The sequence below is a fragment of the Diadema antillarum genome, unplaced genomic scaffold, assembly GCF_040938485.1.
Source record: "Diadema antillarum isolate AM-2024a unplaced genomic scaffold, OU_Dant_1.0 seq00001770_RagTag, whole genome shotgun sequence".
NCBI classification, from domain to species: Eukaryota; Metazoa; Echinodermata; class Echinoidea; order Diadematoida; family Diadematidae; genus Diadema; species Diadema antillarum.
Window position 1 is genome coordinate 50,340 of NW_027272451.1, and position 13,736 is coordinate 64,075.

Sequence of the window (13,736 nt, forward strand, 5' to 3'; positions counted from 1 at the left end):
ACTAGCATTTGCATGTGAGACACACAGAAGACTTCTAGTTTGTTTGACCACTGTTCTGAAAATTTTGCACATGGTTTCGTGTGAGACTGATCACAATACGCCCCACCCTTGTGTGAATGATGAAAATGCACAGGAGTGAGTACAGATACGGCACAAATGCAAGACTGTTTAACGAATACAGAAGTAAGCTGGAGAATGAAGAAAGATGAATCTAGGACAGCTGTCACTCTCGGGTGCGGACTGTATGCCGGAATCAAATCAAATTTGTCGTTAGCATTCATTCGTCAGACAACCAGCACAGACAACACAAATCGTCCCTTCTCAAGAGACAGTGTCTGTGTGCAGGGGTAAAAAAAAACCCACACAAATTGACATAGACTCATCAGTGGCCTGAAGGATTGGAGCTGGATGCATCTCGCAAAAAGTGGACAGCAGCGTCCCAAATTTGTTGGCTTTTCCCGCTTATAGATGTTTTCTGCAGCGTTTCCGTTAAAAACTGCATGGATCGCAGAAGAGATTTCGCAACCGTAATGAGAAATGACGGAAGCATAAGGGAACATCAAGCAAATGCGTAAAATATAAGCTCTGTAACCCCAAAGATGCAGGAGAAAATGCTGACTTTACTACAAGTAGTTTCTATCCTAGGAAGGAATAAAAAAGATGGTGAGAGCATAGTTGGTGAATCATTTTTGCTACACATGTAGAAATGACAGGGTATAGGGAATGAAATGAAGGTATGATTATCAACAGGCAAAGAGATGATCATAAACAGTGGCACGTAGGAGCTTTATCATCTACAAATCTTACACAGATCTATAACACAAGCCTGAGAGATTTTCTGCAAGCACTGCAAAACTTCACTTTCTTTAGTGTGCAAAATAAGGCTGGTGAAAGCAAAAATAATTTACCATACTTCTCGGTCAAAACTTAGTACAAAAGAATTTTTTCCTCAAACAAATAAACTTGCTGTGACTTTGAACATCTAAATCTGATGTAATTTTTACTTTTTTTTTCAATATGATCATTCAGTCTCATTCAGTCAAGATTACTGATGACACATTAATTTATTAAAAGGATCTGGGTTGAACTTTTCTTTTTTTCCTTTTTTTTTTTTTTTTTTGGGGGGGGGGGGGGGGGGGGAATTGAGTGTAACATTCAGCACAGAAGAAAATGATGTAGACACAATCTTAAGAGTCCAAGACATATTTTAGAAGTAAAGCTTACAAGATCGTAAGTTGGTCGCACAAAAGATGAAAAAAAAAAAATCTCTCGCTTGCATTTCCTTACAGAGAAGACAAATAGTTTCTTTCTCTTTAATACTGGCAATTGCAGATTTCTCTAGGTGGCAATTCAAAATGGATGCTCCCTCTCCAATGCAAGGTTATAAATGCCAGCTCATACAAAGCGCCCAAGCCAGCAACTATGTGGTTCTCATCCTTAAAAAATCAGTCTTCTGCGTACAACTTTAGTCGCTTTGAATATCCACCATTAACATAAGAAAAAAATATACATACACACAGTAATGTGAAAGTGTCTTACCTCAATATCAATTACAAAAAAAAAAAAAAAAAAAAAACACCTGGTAAAAAAACCATCCTTTCAGAACCAGGAGAGTTGGGGAATCCAGGAAAAAATATTTGGGCATCTTGTCATGAGGCCTTCACAGTTTTATTATTTTTTGCTTTTCCTCCCAATAAAGGAACAGCGCGAGATGTTATATGAAAACTTTGTGTCATGAAGAAGGCATCGATGTTGATTATCATTAATGACATCAATTCACATCAAACAATCACTTCTAAGACGACGACAGAGTTAATCACATATATTCTCGTTAAGACATAAAAAACACACTGATATTAGCTGAAAAGAGAATTTCCTCTAGATTTGGTAGAGGGTACAGAAGTTTACAAAGTATGCCCATGACGTAATCCAGACAAAAAAAACCCCAAAAAACAACCAAACAGTATTCTTTGCACATGCATTTCCTCCACTTGAATTTCCAAAGATTCAAATTTCCCCTTACTTCCCTCTCACATAAAAAAAAAATTGAAAAAAAAGAGAGATGAAATAGAGCAAATATGTATTCTTTTACCCAATAAAAACATAGTAGGTTACTTGATACTGTGTTGATGCTCCATGCTGATAGCTTTCTTATGTCCTTGATGGTCCCAAGTCAACTTCCCCATGCACATGCATTAGGAAAGGGAGGAGAGAACCAAGGGAGGGGGGAAGGTGGGGAACCCAGGAGGGAATATTTGAATTTGTCAAAAGCAGACAGGCAGAGGTACAACTGTCTATGCGAAGGGGTGGGGGTGGAGCAGTTTTTCCATTGCCACAGAAGACCGGCTTTTCGCTTGCAGGAGATAAATATCGATAGTTGCAGAGAGAATTTAATGTAAAGATTGGCGATGTATTCATACAGCAGGTGCTAGCTGCAATGTAACCGACTCCATCTGCCAGTGAGCTAGGGAGGGGAGGGAGAGAGCGACCTCGAGAGAGAAATAATGAATGCTACAGACTGCAGCCTTTGGCAGACTATGAGTGGTGGATGTGGTTGTCAGTGACACAGAAAGAGAGTAGAGAGCAAGAAACAGACAGAAGAAAAAAGAGAGTACAAGTGTGTGTCAAAATGCTAGAAATGAGTCTATACAGTTAGCTGACAACATAGACCCGTATGGCTGTGCTGAACCTCACCTGGTTAGTTAGTCTTGGAGGACAGTCACAGTCCTCCGCGTTGATGGAGTGGGGGTAAAGTAAGCAAGTAGACTGTTACGGGGAGGGTGGGCAGTGCAGGGTGGGGCAGGGACAGGGGCAGGGGCAGGGACAGGGGCAGGGGCAATCATGGGTTTGCATCAGGGGGAGAGAGAGAAAGGGGGAACAAGAAATGGTGATAGGAAATTATACGAGGGAATACTTTCAACACAAATTTCACTTTAATTTCTATAACTTCGGCAAATCAAATGGTGGCTGTTAGAAGCATGGAAATAAGGAGTAAAATCCTTGCATGTTCTTGCGGCAAAATATCACACAGGTTGAAACCTTACTTTCTGTCTTTATTCAACCAAAGTACAATGATCCAGGTTTTTCTGATTTAAACAGTGTTGTAAATCCTGACAGGACAACACCTGTGGCTTCAGTGTTGAAATACAGCATCTTTCATTTTCAAGAATCATCCTTGTCAATTACATACCTTTAGGCTTTTCCATCACAAACAAATGATAGAGCAGAGGTGAAAAATCACACATTTGGGAGGCTAAACTTTAATGTATTACACTGTTTATGATCACACTGTTTATGATCACACTATCTGCAAAATCCCCACCCATTTACAACTAGTATCTTTCAATCCCGACAAATTCACACTAAAAGATGGCTTTACACACTGTGACTGCTTAGAAATTCTAGAAACCTATTCTATTTCTGTGCTGCTGACAGTAATCTGATATTCATCACATATTTGCTCCATTATATAGATGTATATTGCAGTAAAGGTGAACTAGTGTATACTCTCAGTACAACGAAAAAACCTAGAGGGGAAAAAAAAAAAGAGAATCAATGTTCTTCTCTCATCCAGGATAATGTCAGAACAACTACATGCAACAATAAAAGGGGAAACTTTCTCCAAATTACCACAAATGTTTAGATGTGGAAAGCCTCCTTATAATTGCCATCCAGATTGCCAGGTAAGCCTATCTACAGATTAGCTCTGGTATCCAATTAGTTCGGTCAAATTTCTGATCAAAGTGCCAATAGGCAGAGTGGTGAGAAATTGAGGTATGACTGAACTTCTTTTTTAAGCCTCTTTGAAGGCAAAATGCTTGATTCAGCTGGAACAGACTGTGATTCATCTGGTAAAATCCATGACTGTACACAGGAAGTCTATACTACGTTTCACACCATGACATCATATCTTTTTCTTTTATTTTTCAGCAATGAGTCAAGTTTCTTTTTAAGATCAAACTAGCATCACACAATCAAGTTTAAATATCTCCATAAGCAATCTTCCTTGTGGAAAGCCAAATCATACCACAATCTAGTCATATCTAATCCATCATATTCAAGCAGCTATTTTTATGACATGCTTGTGCAGAACTTAACTCTCTTCTTCCATCCCACATCTTATTCTTTCTTTTTTTTTTTTTTATTAGAACAGATTTTTATAGAGAAATCCTTGCCAATGTATATGAGTAACAACTTCAAAAATTGGTCACTCACAGACACTAAGTTTCATGCAAACATCAATCAAGCGCAGGGTGTTGTTATCTCTCAATCTTCACTTTTGTGCTGGATGTACTCCGGATAGTAGTAAAGACACATTACTGCATCCAAGCCTTGCTTAGCTGTGTCTTTATTATTTTTACACAGTCTCTTCACCTAGTTTTTATCACCTCCTTGAGATTTTTTTTTTCCCTCTACAAAGAAGGAAGCGGGCAATTATGAGATGCACATTTAGCATCATCCCACACACCAGCTGCTCAAGTTGCTTCATAAACAAAAGGAAGTTAGCGCGCTGGAGAGGGTAGGCTCCTGCGGTTGAACTTCATCTGGATAGGCATGCATACACCAATGCCACTTAAAGGGTATGACATGACTCTACTTGAGATGAAAATAAAGTAGCATAATGACTAGCGATGACAGACACTGGCAATGTTTGGCCCCGTGTTTTCACTGTGCATCATGTTTGCAGCGAGAGTCTCTCTCTCTCTGCATGGTCCTTGTGTCTTTTGACAGGGTTCGCTTTGCCGCGGGCAGCGGAGGAAGAAACGGAGATCGTCGACGTCACACTCACCTTCTTCTTCTTCATCTTGGTCTTGACGGGGCTGGCGTCAGCCGCGTCCCTGGCGAAGATGTCTCGCGTGACCGTCAGCTTGTTCGGCGATGAGATGCGCGGAGAGAGGGAGCCCTGTCGTCTTTCTCGCTCCATGTCACTCACAAGGGCTCCCATCTTCTGGACCTGGCAGGAAAAGGAAAAGAAAAAAGAAATGACAAGTAGGTGACTTGAAGATGATTGCTGGTTTGTTGCTGCTTCTCACTGAAATAAAACGTCTTCCAAGACCTTCCATCTCACCAAGTCTTATTTCATCGCAATGCATTCCGCAAAACATATACTTCAGTACAGCATCACTTTTATGCAAGAAGAAGATAATGCATCGTGAGATTGTTATTCTGTATTTTCAATTCAACTGGGAATCAGTAGTGGGCATTTGCTATCACAGCTACCGATCTGATGTCACTCTCAGCGAATATGAATGAAAGTACTCAGAAGCCCACCTACCAAGCCTATCTCCTGAGGAGTGAGAGGAACCACTTTAAATTCCCCTTCACCTCCTGCCAAAGTTTGGAAGAATCTCACAGTGCACTTTCAAGAAGTTGGAGGAAAAAAAAAATAAGGGAAGACCCTTCAGTTTTTCCTTCCTTGTGAGTATCCAAGTTCAGGGGATTGACTCACAGACCAAATGGGGCCACCCTGGATCTGAACGGGCTCCAGTTTTACTCGTCACAAACCTAATTTAACTCAAGACGGCATAACTCAGGACAGCCTTTGGCTTGCAGCGTGCTTCAAGGAAAGGAAGCTGCCCTCACCTCTCTCTTCGCCTCGCGTTCCTCCTCCAAGACCGCTAGTCCGCTGACCACCAGCGGTGACCAGCGCAGCGACTCGTTGTCCAGCTCGATCCGCTTGTTCTTGCTCTGCTCCAGCTTGGTCAGGTGCCGCGTCAAGAGCTTCTTGCGTATCCTCAGCACGACCCTGGTTGCCATGGAGATAAAAAATACCCATCTTACAGTGGAGGTCGAGTGTTGATGTTAATAATGGCACGTTGACACTGACGGAAAACTAGTAAACATTAATGCATATTGAGGAAGTACACAGCATAATCTTGAGTCAAATGAATTTGCAGGAGAGTTTCCAAACATATATCGTGGGCAATGAGCATTGGACGATGAAAAAGAACAAGTAGACCACCAACCCAATGCTTGGTGAGCTAAACTTGAAAGAAGGACAAAGAGACACAGACATTTATGAATTTGATTGATGGTTAACAGAAGCAAGATCTTGTAGACAGAGACTGTCCATCTGACTCATAAACTGAGCTTGCAAACAAGTTTTGCGTGACCACACCCCTCAAAGAAATATTCACTGTCAAAAGTATTTAAAAAAAAACCACACACAGAAAAAAATCTGAGGTTGGCAAGCAATTACAGATAGGTGCACTCTTTGGCAAGATTTTAATTTCACTGGCATGCAACAATCACATTTGGGAATTTATCACATGTAGTTTACCCTGTAACTGTAATGAATCGTGTCTGTTTCAGAGACCGAGAAAGTGCACGAAGCCATGCCAATGAGTCTCTGACGATGAGAGCAATAATGAAGAACAGAGAAACGTTCTGGGTAGGTGACCTCCGCATCATTAAGTTTTGTGGGAAAAATTCATGTGTTCTCATTTACAGTGGCACTGGGTTGTGTGTCTTTCACTTCCTTCAAACGTGCCCGACAAATTAGCGCTGGTGATAAGAGTGTGTGATAGCTATCATTACAAGCGGATAACGAGCAACATTTGACGATTGCCTGATTTCACATCGAAACTCGGGAGGGGGGGGGGGGGGGGCAAATAAATCTGCCCACATTCGCAAATATTTCTAGAACATTCATTCTACTGCCTGGTGGTGCAAGACATGTCTGATATTTTGGGCTGTTTAGCTAATTTCTCAGTTCTCAATCAAACTAGTCTCCATGTGATCATTCTAAAGATGAATAAAAGCAACATGATACCTGTTCCTAAAATACAAACAAAAAAGGAAAAAAGGAAAGAGAGAGAGAGAGAGAGAGAGAGAGAAAACAAACAACAACACACGACACTTCTGGGAAGTGCATCTCTCTTCATAATTTGTTCCAGGAAATGATGCAGCAGTTTCCAAGACTTACCGGAAATAAATGTGTCACGCAATAATGTCAATGTCAAACAGCAATGGTTCCCTCAACACGCCCCCAAATAGTTGCAGAGAAAGTTAAAAACCCAACTTATCTTGCCTTTGTCAAGGCTTTTCAAATTTTGCCTCCCCCTCCTCCCAAACCACCACAAAAATACTGAGAGACGTTAGGAGCATACGTGGTATTTTTAGCTCACCCCATCTTGGATTTGTGACAGTGTTTCTCAAACAGTCTTCCCTACATTATCTGGTAATTAAAATGATTGTCAAATGTCTGAGGTGGTAGGAAAAAAAAGAGTTAACAAGAAAATCATGCCTCTAAAAACCTCAAGGATGAAATAATCTGGCCATATACCTGGAGCAAGCAGCATTGAGGAATGAAAAAAAAAAAAAAAAAGAGGAAAAATATCTGCCAAGAAGGTAGATTTTCGCTCCAAAACCGCACTCCCAAAGGTGGCTTACGGTGACCTTTTGCGAATATGATCTAATCTTTTTTATTTTCTCCTTCCACAAGCACCACACACGCAACCGTGTTATCAATACCTTCTACATGTTCCTCATGAGGCTATAGGGAAAAAAAAAACCTTATCGTAGTCCCTTGCATACAAAAAACTGCATGAGAAAAGTTATTACGCATTAATGTTGGCAATCTCCCTCTGTAATGCAGACTTCCTAGTCAGTTGTCCAAGAAATGGGCAATCGACTGGGAAAACATGTCAATCTTCATTTCAACACAATCATGTGATATTTGAAACATCTTGCAAAGGACTGGGGTGGGGTTGGAATGATACAGGGGCACTCCCAGGAATACGCACAACCTGTCAACCAATCACCCTCCAACACTTGTCCACTTCAATCTTACCGATGAGAGGGTAATTTCTGCCTAATCGCATCTGTTGCTTCCAACAAAGCACTGGAATTATTATCATGGGCCAATCCTCAAACGCAGTATGAACGAGTATTGACAACGAAACCACCTTCCACAGGCTCAATCGTCAATAGTTTGCTGGTTCACCTGTCATCTAGGTCTTAACATGAACACGGTTCATACTGCCAAAAATGTTGCATCTATCCAATGACACTGCCCAGAAAAAAATAAAAAGGGACAAACATTTACATATAAAGCACAATGTACCTACTGTGATAATATCAAGCTGTTTGTTGTGACTGGATAGACAAATGAATTCATCCTAATCCACAAATCCTTCATGCTCCTAGAAGCTCCTAGTTACTCTCCTCCTTCTACACCCTCCACCCTCGACCATAGCAAATCAAAGTTGTCAAAAAGAAAATAAATCTCATAAATGTGACTATCACTTACTTGTCTCCATGTCTTCTGAGCATCTTCAGGCTGGTGAGAGTGGCCGCGATGTCGTGGGGACACATCCCCGTAGACCTACTGATGGCTGTGAACGGGCGGAAGATGCGGGAATACGATGGGGGAGGGGGAGGAGGGGAGGGAAGAGAAAGGGGTGGGGAGAAAAGAATGGAGGACAAAGGTTGTGTCAATTCTGATGATATTATCATGCTGGCATAGCCCACAGTCGGTGACGGCAGGGTGACGGCCCACCGCCGACTCAATTGGACAACTGGCCGGTCGTGTGAGGCGAGCGACAAACACATCGAGCCTCTGTTGACTGGCTTCATGTCTTATTGATGCATGCACTCACTACTGTAAATTTGATCAGTTGTTCTCTGAGAACATCGCCGCACTTTGCAACCTATTCTTGGTTCCTCTCTTGCCATTTCACGAGGATGGCAAAGGCAAGCCGGAGATCTTATTCGTCCCTGGGAACTGCATCCCTGCAGCTCTGAAAGCGAAAATTAAATCTCGCCTAAAAAGGGGGATCATTAACAAAGGATTCTTTAATCTACCTCAAATGGCTAAAAAAATTAAATAAAATACTTGAAAAGCCAAACACATAACACACCCCGGTATGGCCTTGCTCAAATTACTGACAAGGCATTAACTCCACAGTTCTTTACCCTATCTGTTTTAAAATGAATTACTCCTTTATTTCAACACCTTGCCCACGTCATCTCCTCATCACGCACCTGACATGCACGCTGATATTTCATCTTCTTGAATATGCATCGCCCAATGATGAGTCTGTTGCCGAACACCAAAACAAAATTTTGACAATTCCGCAAATCAGCGCAGCTGTTTCCAGCATAACAACTGACTGCAAAGTGACACCTTGTCCAACAGAATGATTACGCTTCAAATCTGATGCCGCCCCCGGTATGGGGTTTGTCGTCTCAGCCAAACAATCATCACGCCGTACTGGAAAAGCAATACTCTTGTCATGTCAAGCACTTGTTGGAATGGTACTTCTAGGGTTACCATTGGCACGTCTCGGCATTGTATTGACCTTACAATCAGCCTCTAACTGATGATTTCATTTGAAAATGTTTTTGTGGTTACCCTTGACTTGGATAGACATTATTCATCAGCATACAACCAGTTCTCTCTAAAAAAAACACAAAAAAACACCACCACCACCACCAACAACAACAACAACAACAAACATGTTTCTCATGCAAAATGTTGTTTGTTTGTCGTTGTTGTTTTCTGGTGTGTTTTCTTTCAATCAGCCACAAACACTATTTCTGAGAAAGCAAAATCCTGTTGGCTACTTTGGCCTGCCAAGTCCCTTGAAATCTCTCTCCCTTCCCTATACTCCATTTCTACACCCCCCCCCCCACAAAAAAACCCTCCAAAACAAAAAGACAAAGAAACAAACAAAACAAAGCTATCCAATGCCCCAGCACACCATGCATGATGGTTACTGGCCAGCTCTGACCAGCTGACCAGTCATAGTCACCTTTGATGGTGAGCTTCTTGGAGTCCCTGTTCCGGTGCAGGTACTCCAGGATGACGCTGCGCCAGTAAGAGCTGTAGCTGACCTTGCCCAGGTCGGACAGGGGCTTCTCGGGCGTCCCCGTCTGGCCCTCCCGCCGCGACAAGAGGTAACCTGTTGACCGACAGCACAGGAGATGACCATGATTAGAATGTTGTATTTACTTTGTTTTGTTATGTGAATGGCACGACAGTGAGTCAGATACCCCTTAGACTTGTATATACATGTATATCTAAACTAATGACCTAGCAAACTATAAACGAAAATTTATCAAACTGCAGACGGAATGAAACCAGAATTTTTTACGGAGTGTACTGTAGTTAATAAATCTCGCACATTCCAGCATAATTCATTGAAGAAACAATGCAATTGGCATCACAGAAAGTGACACTCTTGCAAGAAACAGCAAACATACAAACCCATGATTAACTCACTGTATGGTTAAACAAAATGACATCAGCTTGAAATCTACAAAGTTCTGATGAACTCTCACTCGGCCCTTGACTTCAATATAACATTGCTCTACATCATAATGAATTTGCTTGGGGAGGGATCTTAGGCAATCATTGTGGAGACATTTGAAAAGCATCATATGACATTTTAAACAAAGAAAGAAAATCTACTTTCAGTATGAAATCTGAGCTGAAGGCTGTTTTCAAATCCACAAGTCTGCTTTTATCACTTGTCATCGACTGGTCAAACACCAGACATGGTCACAGTTACACTTCCTGGAGTTACCCATGGGTGAAATTAAGTGGAAATCAAGACTGCTTCATGAGAATGAGCTCCTGTCTGAAGGACTACAAATTCTCAACAAAGTACACTGTACTTCTCTGTCAGAGTCAATCACATCTCACCATAGTTCCTTGGGGTAGTGCTTTCCTGAGTTGGAGGGTCAAAATACCCCAATATCCCAAAGTACACAAGCATATACATGTATGTGCATATCGTGATTACTTCTGACTCAACACTGGCCTGACACATACTTAGAGTGCCTCTTTTTTAACAGATGTGACAAACTTCAAGTCCTGCATTTATTTGTAATCAGTTCCAGGGCTCTATATTTGATGGTAAGAGTTACATATTTTGCCAAACCTTTTGGACATCAGTATCATGCTAATCAAAACTGTTTTAGTCCTAGGGGGTGAGAACAAAAACTGGAATAAAAATTCAACTCATATCATAATAATGATGACAAGTGCAATTTTGGAGCCAAGAGCGGCGAACAGTCACTTACTGAAGTCGATGAGGAACCTGCCGTATCCTTTCCGTTGGTACATCGGAAGCGTCATGATGCAGGACACATTGTATCTCTGTTGACAATGCTTTTCCTGACAAGACAACGGGGGACAGCAGCACATTTGATTAGAAATTTCAGTCGAGCGCTCGCCAAGAGAGGAAGATCTGCTCCGGCGAAAAGCTTCATCACCTTGCACATCATCCTTGCTTATTAAATTTGGGACATCTCTTTCGAAGAGGCTGACAAGCTCCAATATTGACATAATCGTCACATATTCATCGGGCACGAAGCCCAGGAACTTGCATTCTCTCTCTCTCCTCCCTCTCTCTCTGTGAGAAAACTCTGCCTTCCATGCGGGCCGTCTGAACAGTACATGGGTTATGATGAAATGCATCACTAATTGAGCTGGATGCAACATAATGAAATAATAATCACTTGTCTTTGGAGCATTCTCAAGGTCTAGGCAAACAGATGTTACACTTACTGATACGGCTCAAAGAGGAGTGCTACTGCATGTCAATCTACATCAAAGTTTTCATGCGATAGTCCGCACTCTGTTGTTTCCCTGGCTAGTACGGGAACTAATGCACAACTACAAGGTCAATTTGTTTATTGATCACTTGTTGGGACGAAGGGACGCATGATAAGGTACGTGTAAAGAGCTCACAGGTTGATGCTAACTGTATTCTGTTATCTCAACAACACTTGATGGTGAGCTGCAGGCAGAATACCAGAAAGATTTCTGTCAGTTAGGCGTGATGCAGGGTGCTACAAACCCACTTTGCTGCTTGCCCAAGACAACTAAAACTCACTTTCAAGCTAGTCAGAAGAATGGGAACATGCCTGTGAATAGAATGAGGCCTTTGTCCTGTCAATACCCATTTTGGCACGAGGGGGGAAACATGTTTTGTAATGCCCTGCTGGATTAACCCATTACATGTATCAAACACCAATTTTACAACTAAGGAAAATCACAGAATGTTCCATTGGAATCTTTGCAAAGTGTATTTTCCAAGGTTTTTGACTCCTTCCTTCAACTACCTTTCAGGACATAAAATCTTTGTACAGCAGCACTAAACGATCTGTCACGGTTGCATTTCTTGATCTTTTCTAGCCCTCAAGCAGAACAGTTGTACTGCATCTTTCTCGAGACCGGTTGGTAGACCAGACTGAGTCTTAAAACAAAAGTAGGGTTGAGCATACGCCCCCTCAAGTACCTTGGAAAAGTAGCCAACAAGATGGCAGCCCTTGGTGTCATTGACGGTGAGGACATAGAACAGAAAGGGCTCCACGTCGTAGTACAGCGTCTTGTGGTCCAGGAACAGCTTGGCGAGCAGGCACAGGTTCTGGCAGTAGATCTTGCTGATGTTGCCGTCCACCTCGAAGACGGAGAGGTCCCCCTTGCGGTAGATCTCGTTGGCGGGAGGGTGATACCAGCCACACTTGGTCTGGATTTGTATGGGGTTGGGGGGTGGAGGGAGATGGATGGTTGGTAGTGGAGATTAACAGATTTGACACAAGGAGTGGAAGGAAAGCAACTGATGCAGAATATGATGTACATTTTGTCCATGCACAGACCAATGGAAATACTTTTTGAGATCACCTAAAAGTTCAGCCATCCAGTCAGTGGACTGGCTGTAATACTACTATTATCAATGGAAGCCACTATCTTGCTTATTTTGAATGATATGAAATGGCTTGCACTTATTTCTGGAAAATCATGTGGGGAGGATCAAGGCCCCTTTCAAGATGTGACAAGCACTATTCACCACACATACACACACACACACACACACACACACACAAAGGAGACATTATCACTCAACAACACAGTCCAGTTCTGTCATTAGTACAGGTCATCCATTCAATTATTTGTAAGATTTGCTGTGATCATAGGTACACTAAGGAAGTTGGGGAAAACTCACCATATGCCTAACAAGAATGCTTTTGCTCTTCATGTACTTCAGGCAGAATTCACACAGGTACAGCTTAGGTAACCTGGCATACTCCTGCGGATACGGTGAAGTGTACCACGTCTGGATCTCGTAGCGGCCAAACTCTATCGTCGATGGCGACTTGACGGGCGGCGGGGCATTGGGTACCCCAGGTACTTGGGTTTTCGAAGTGCTTGGTCCAGGGGTGTTTGACGTGCCCGCACTCGTGCTGGTGCTTGCCGTTGCCTCGGCGACAGCCGCCTGCTCAGCCTGTCTCGTTTCCTGGTGTCAGGTAAGAATAATATTGTTAATCCAGGGCCAATAATGAGAGTGATGTTTTGTCAACATTTCATGCCCTAATGCATACACCTGGATACCACAATGACTTTCTATCTAATATCTAGTGACTCAAAAGACAGATATTGCACTGTCGGTTCAAAATGTAAACCAACATGATTTTATTCCATGAAACATTTCAACAACACCTTGTGAACATGCTTATCAAAGGAAGATCCTTTGGACCACCAGTGCTAGTCTACTTGACATGACGGTCGGGGGGAGGCAGGGGAACAAATACTTCACACAAAGCAACATGCAATCTTGTGTCTTGTGTCAATTCCTTGAATATCTTCCAAATTATAAATCACACCTCATTGAGAAACTGACACTACATTGAATTTAGTTGGTCACTCTACTAACCTACATTTATATCCAGTACCATTGAGGGTGTTGATGTCATTAAAAAAAAAAATGTATCATGGGTAATGATTT

The 13,736-nt window shown here is 42.1% G+C and overlaps 1 pseudogene; it reads right to left on the reverse strand.

Moving 5' to 3' along the window:
* Positions 1-13,736, reverse strand: part of LOC139712186 (uncharacterized) — a 151,016-nt pseudogene that overhangs the window by 11,738 nt on the left and 125,542 nt on the right.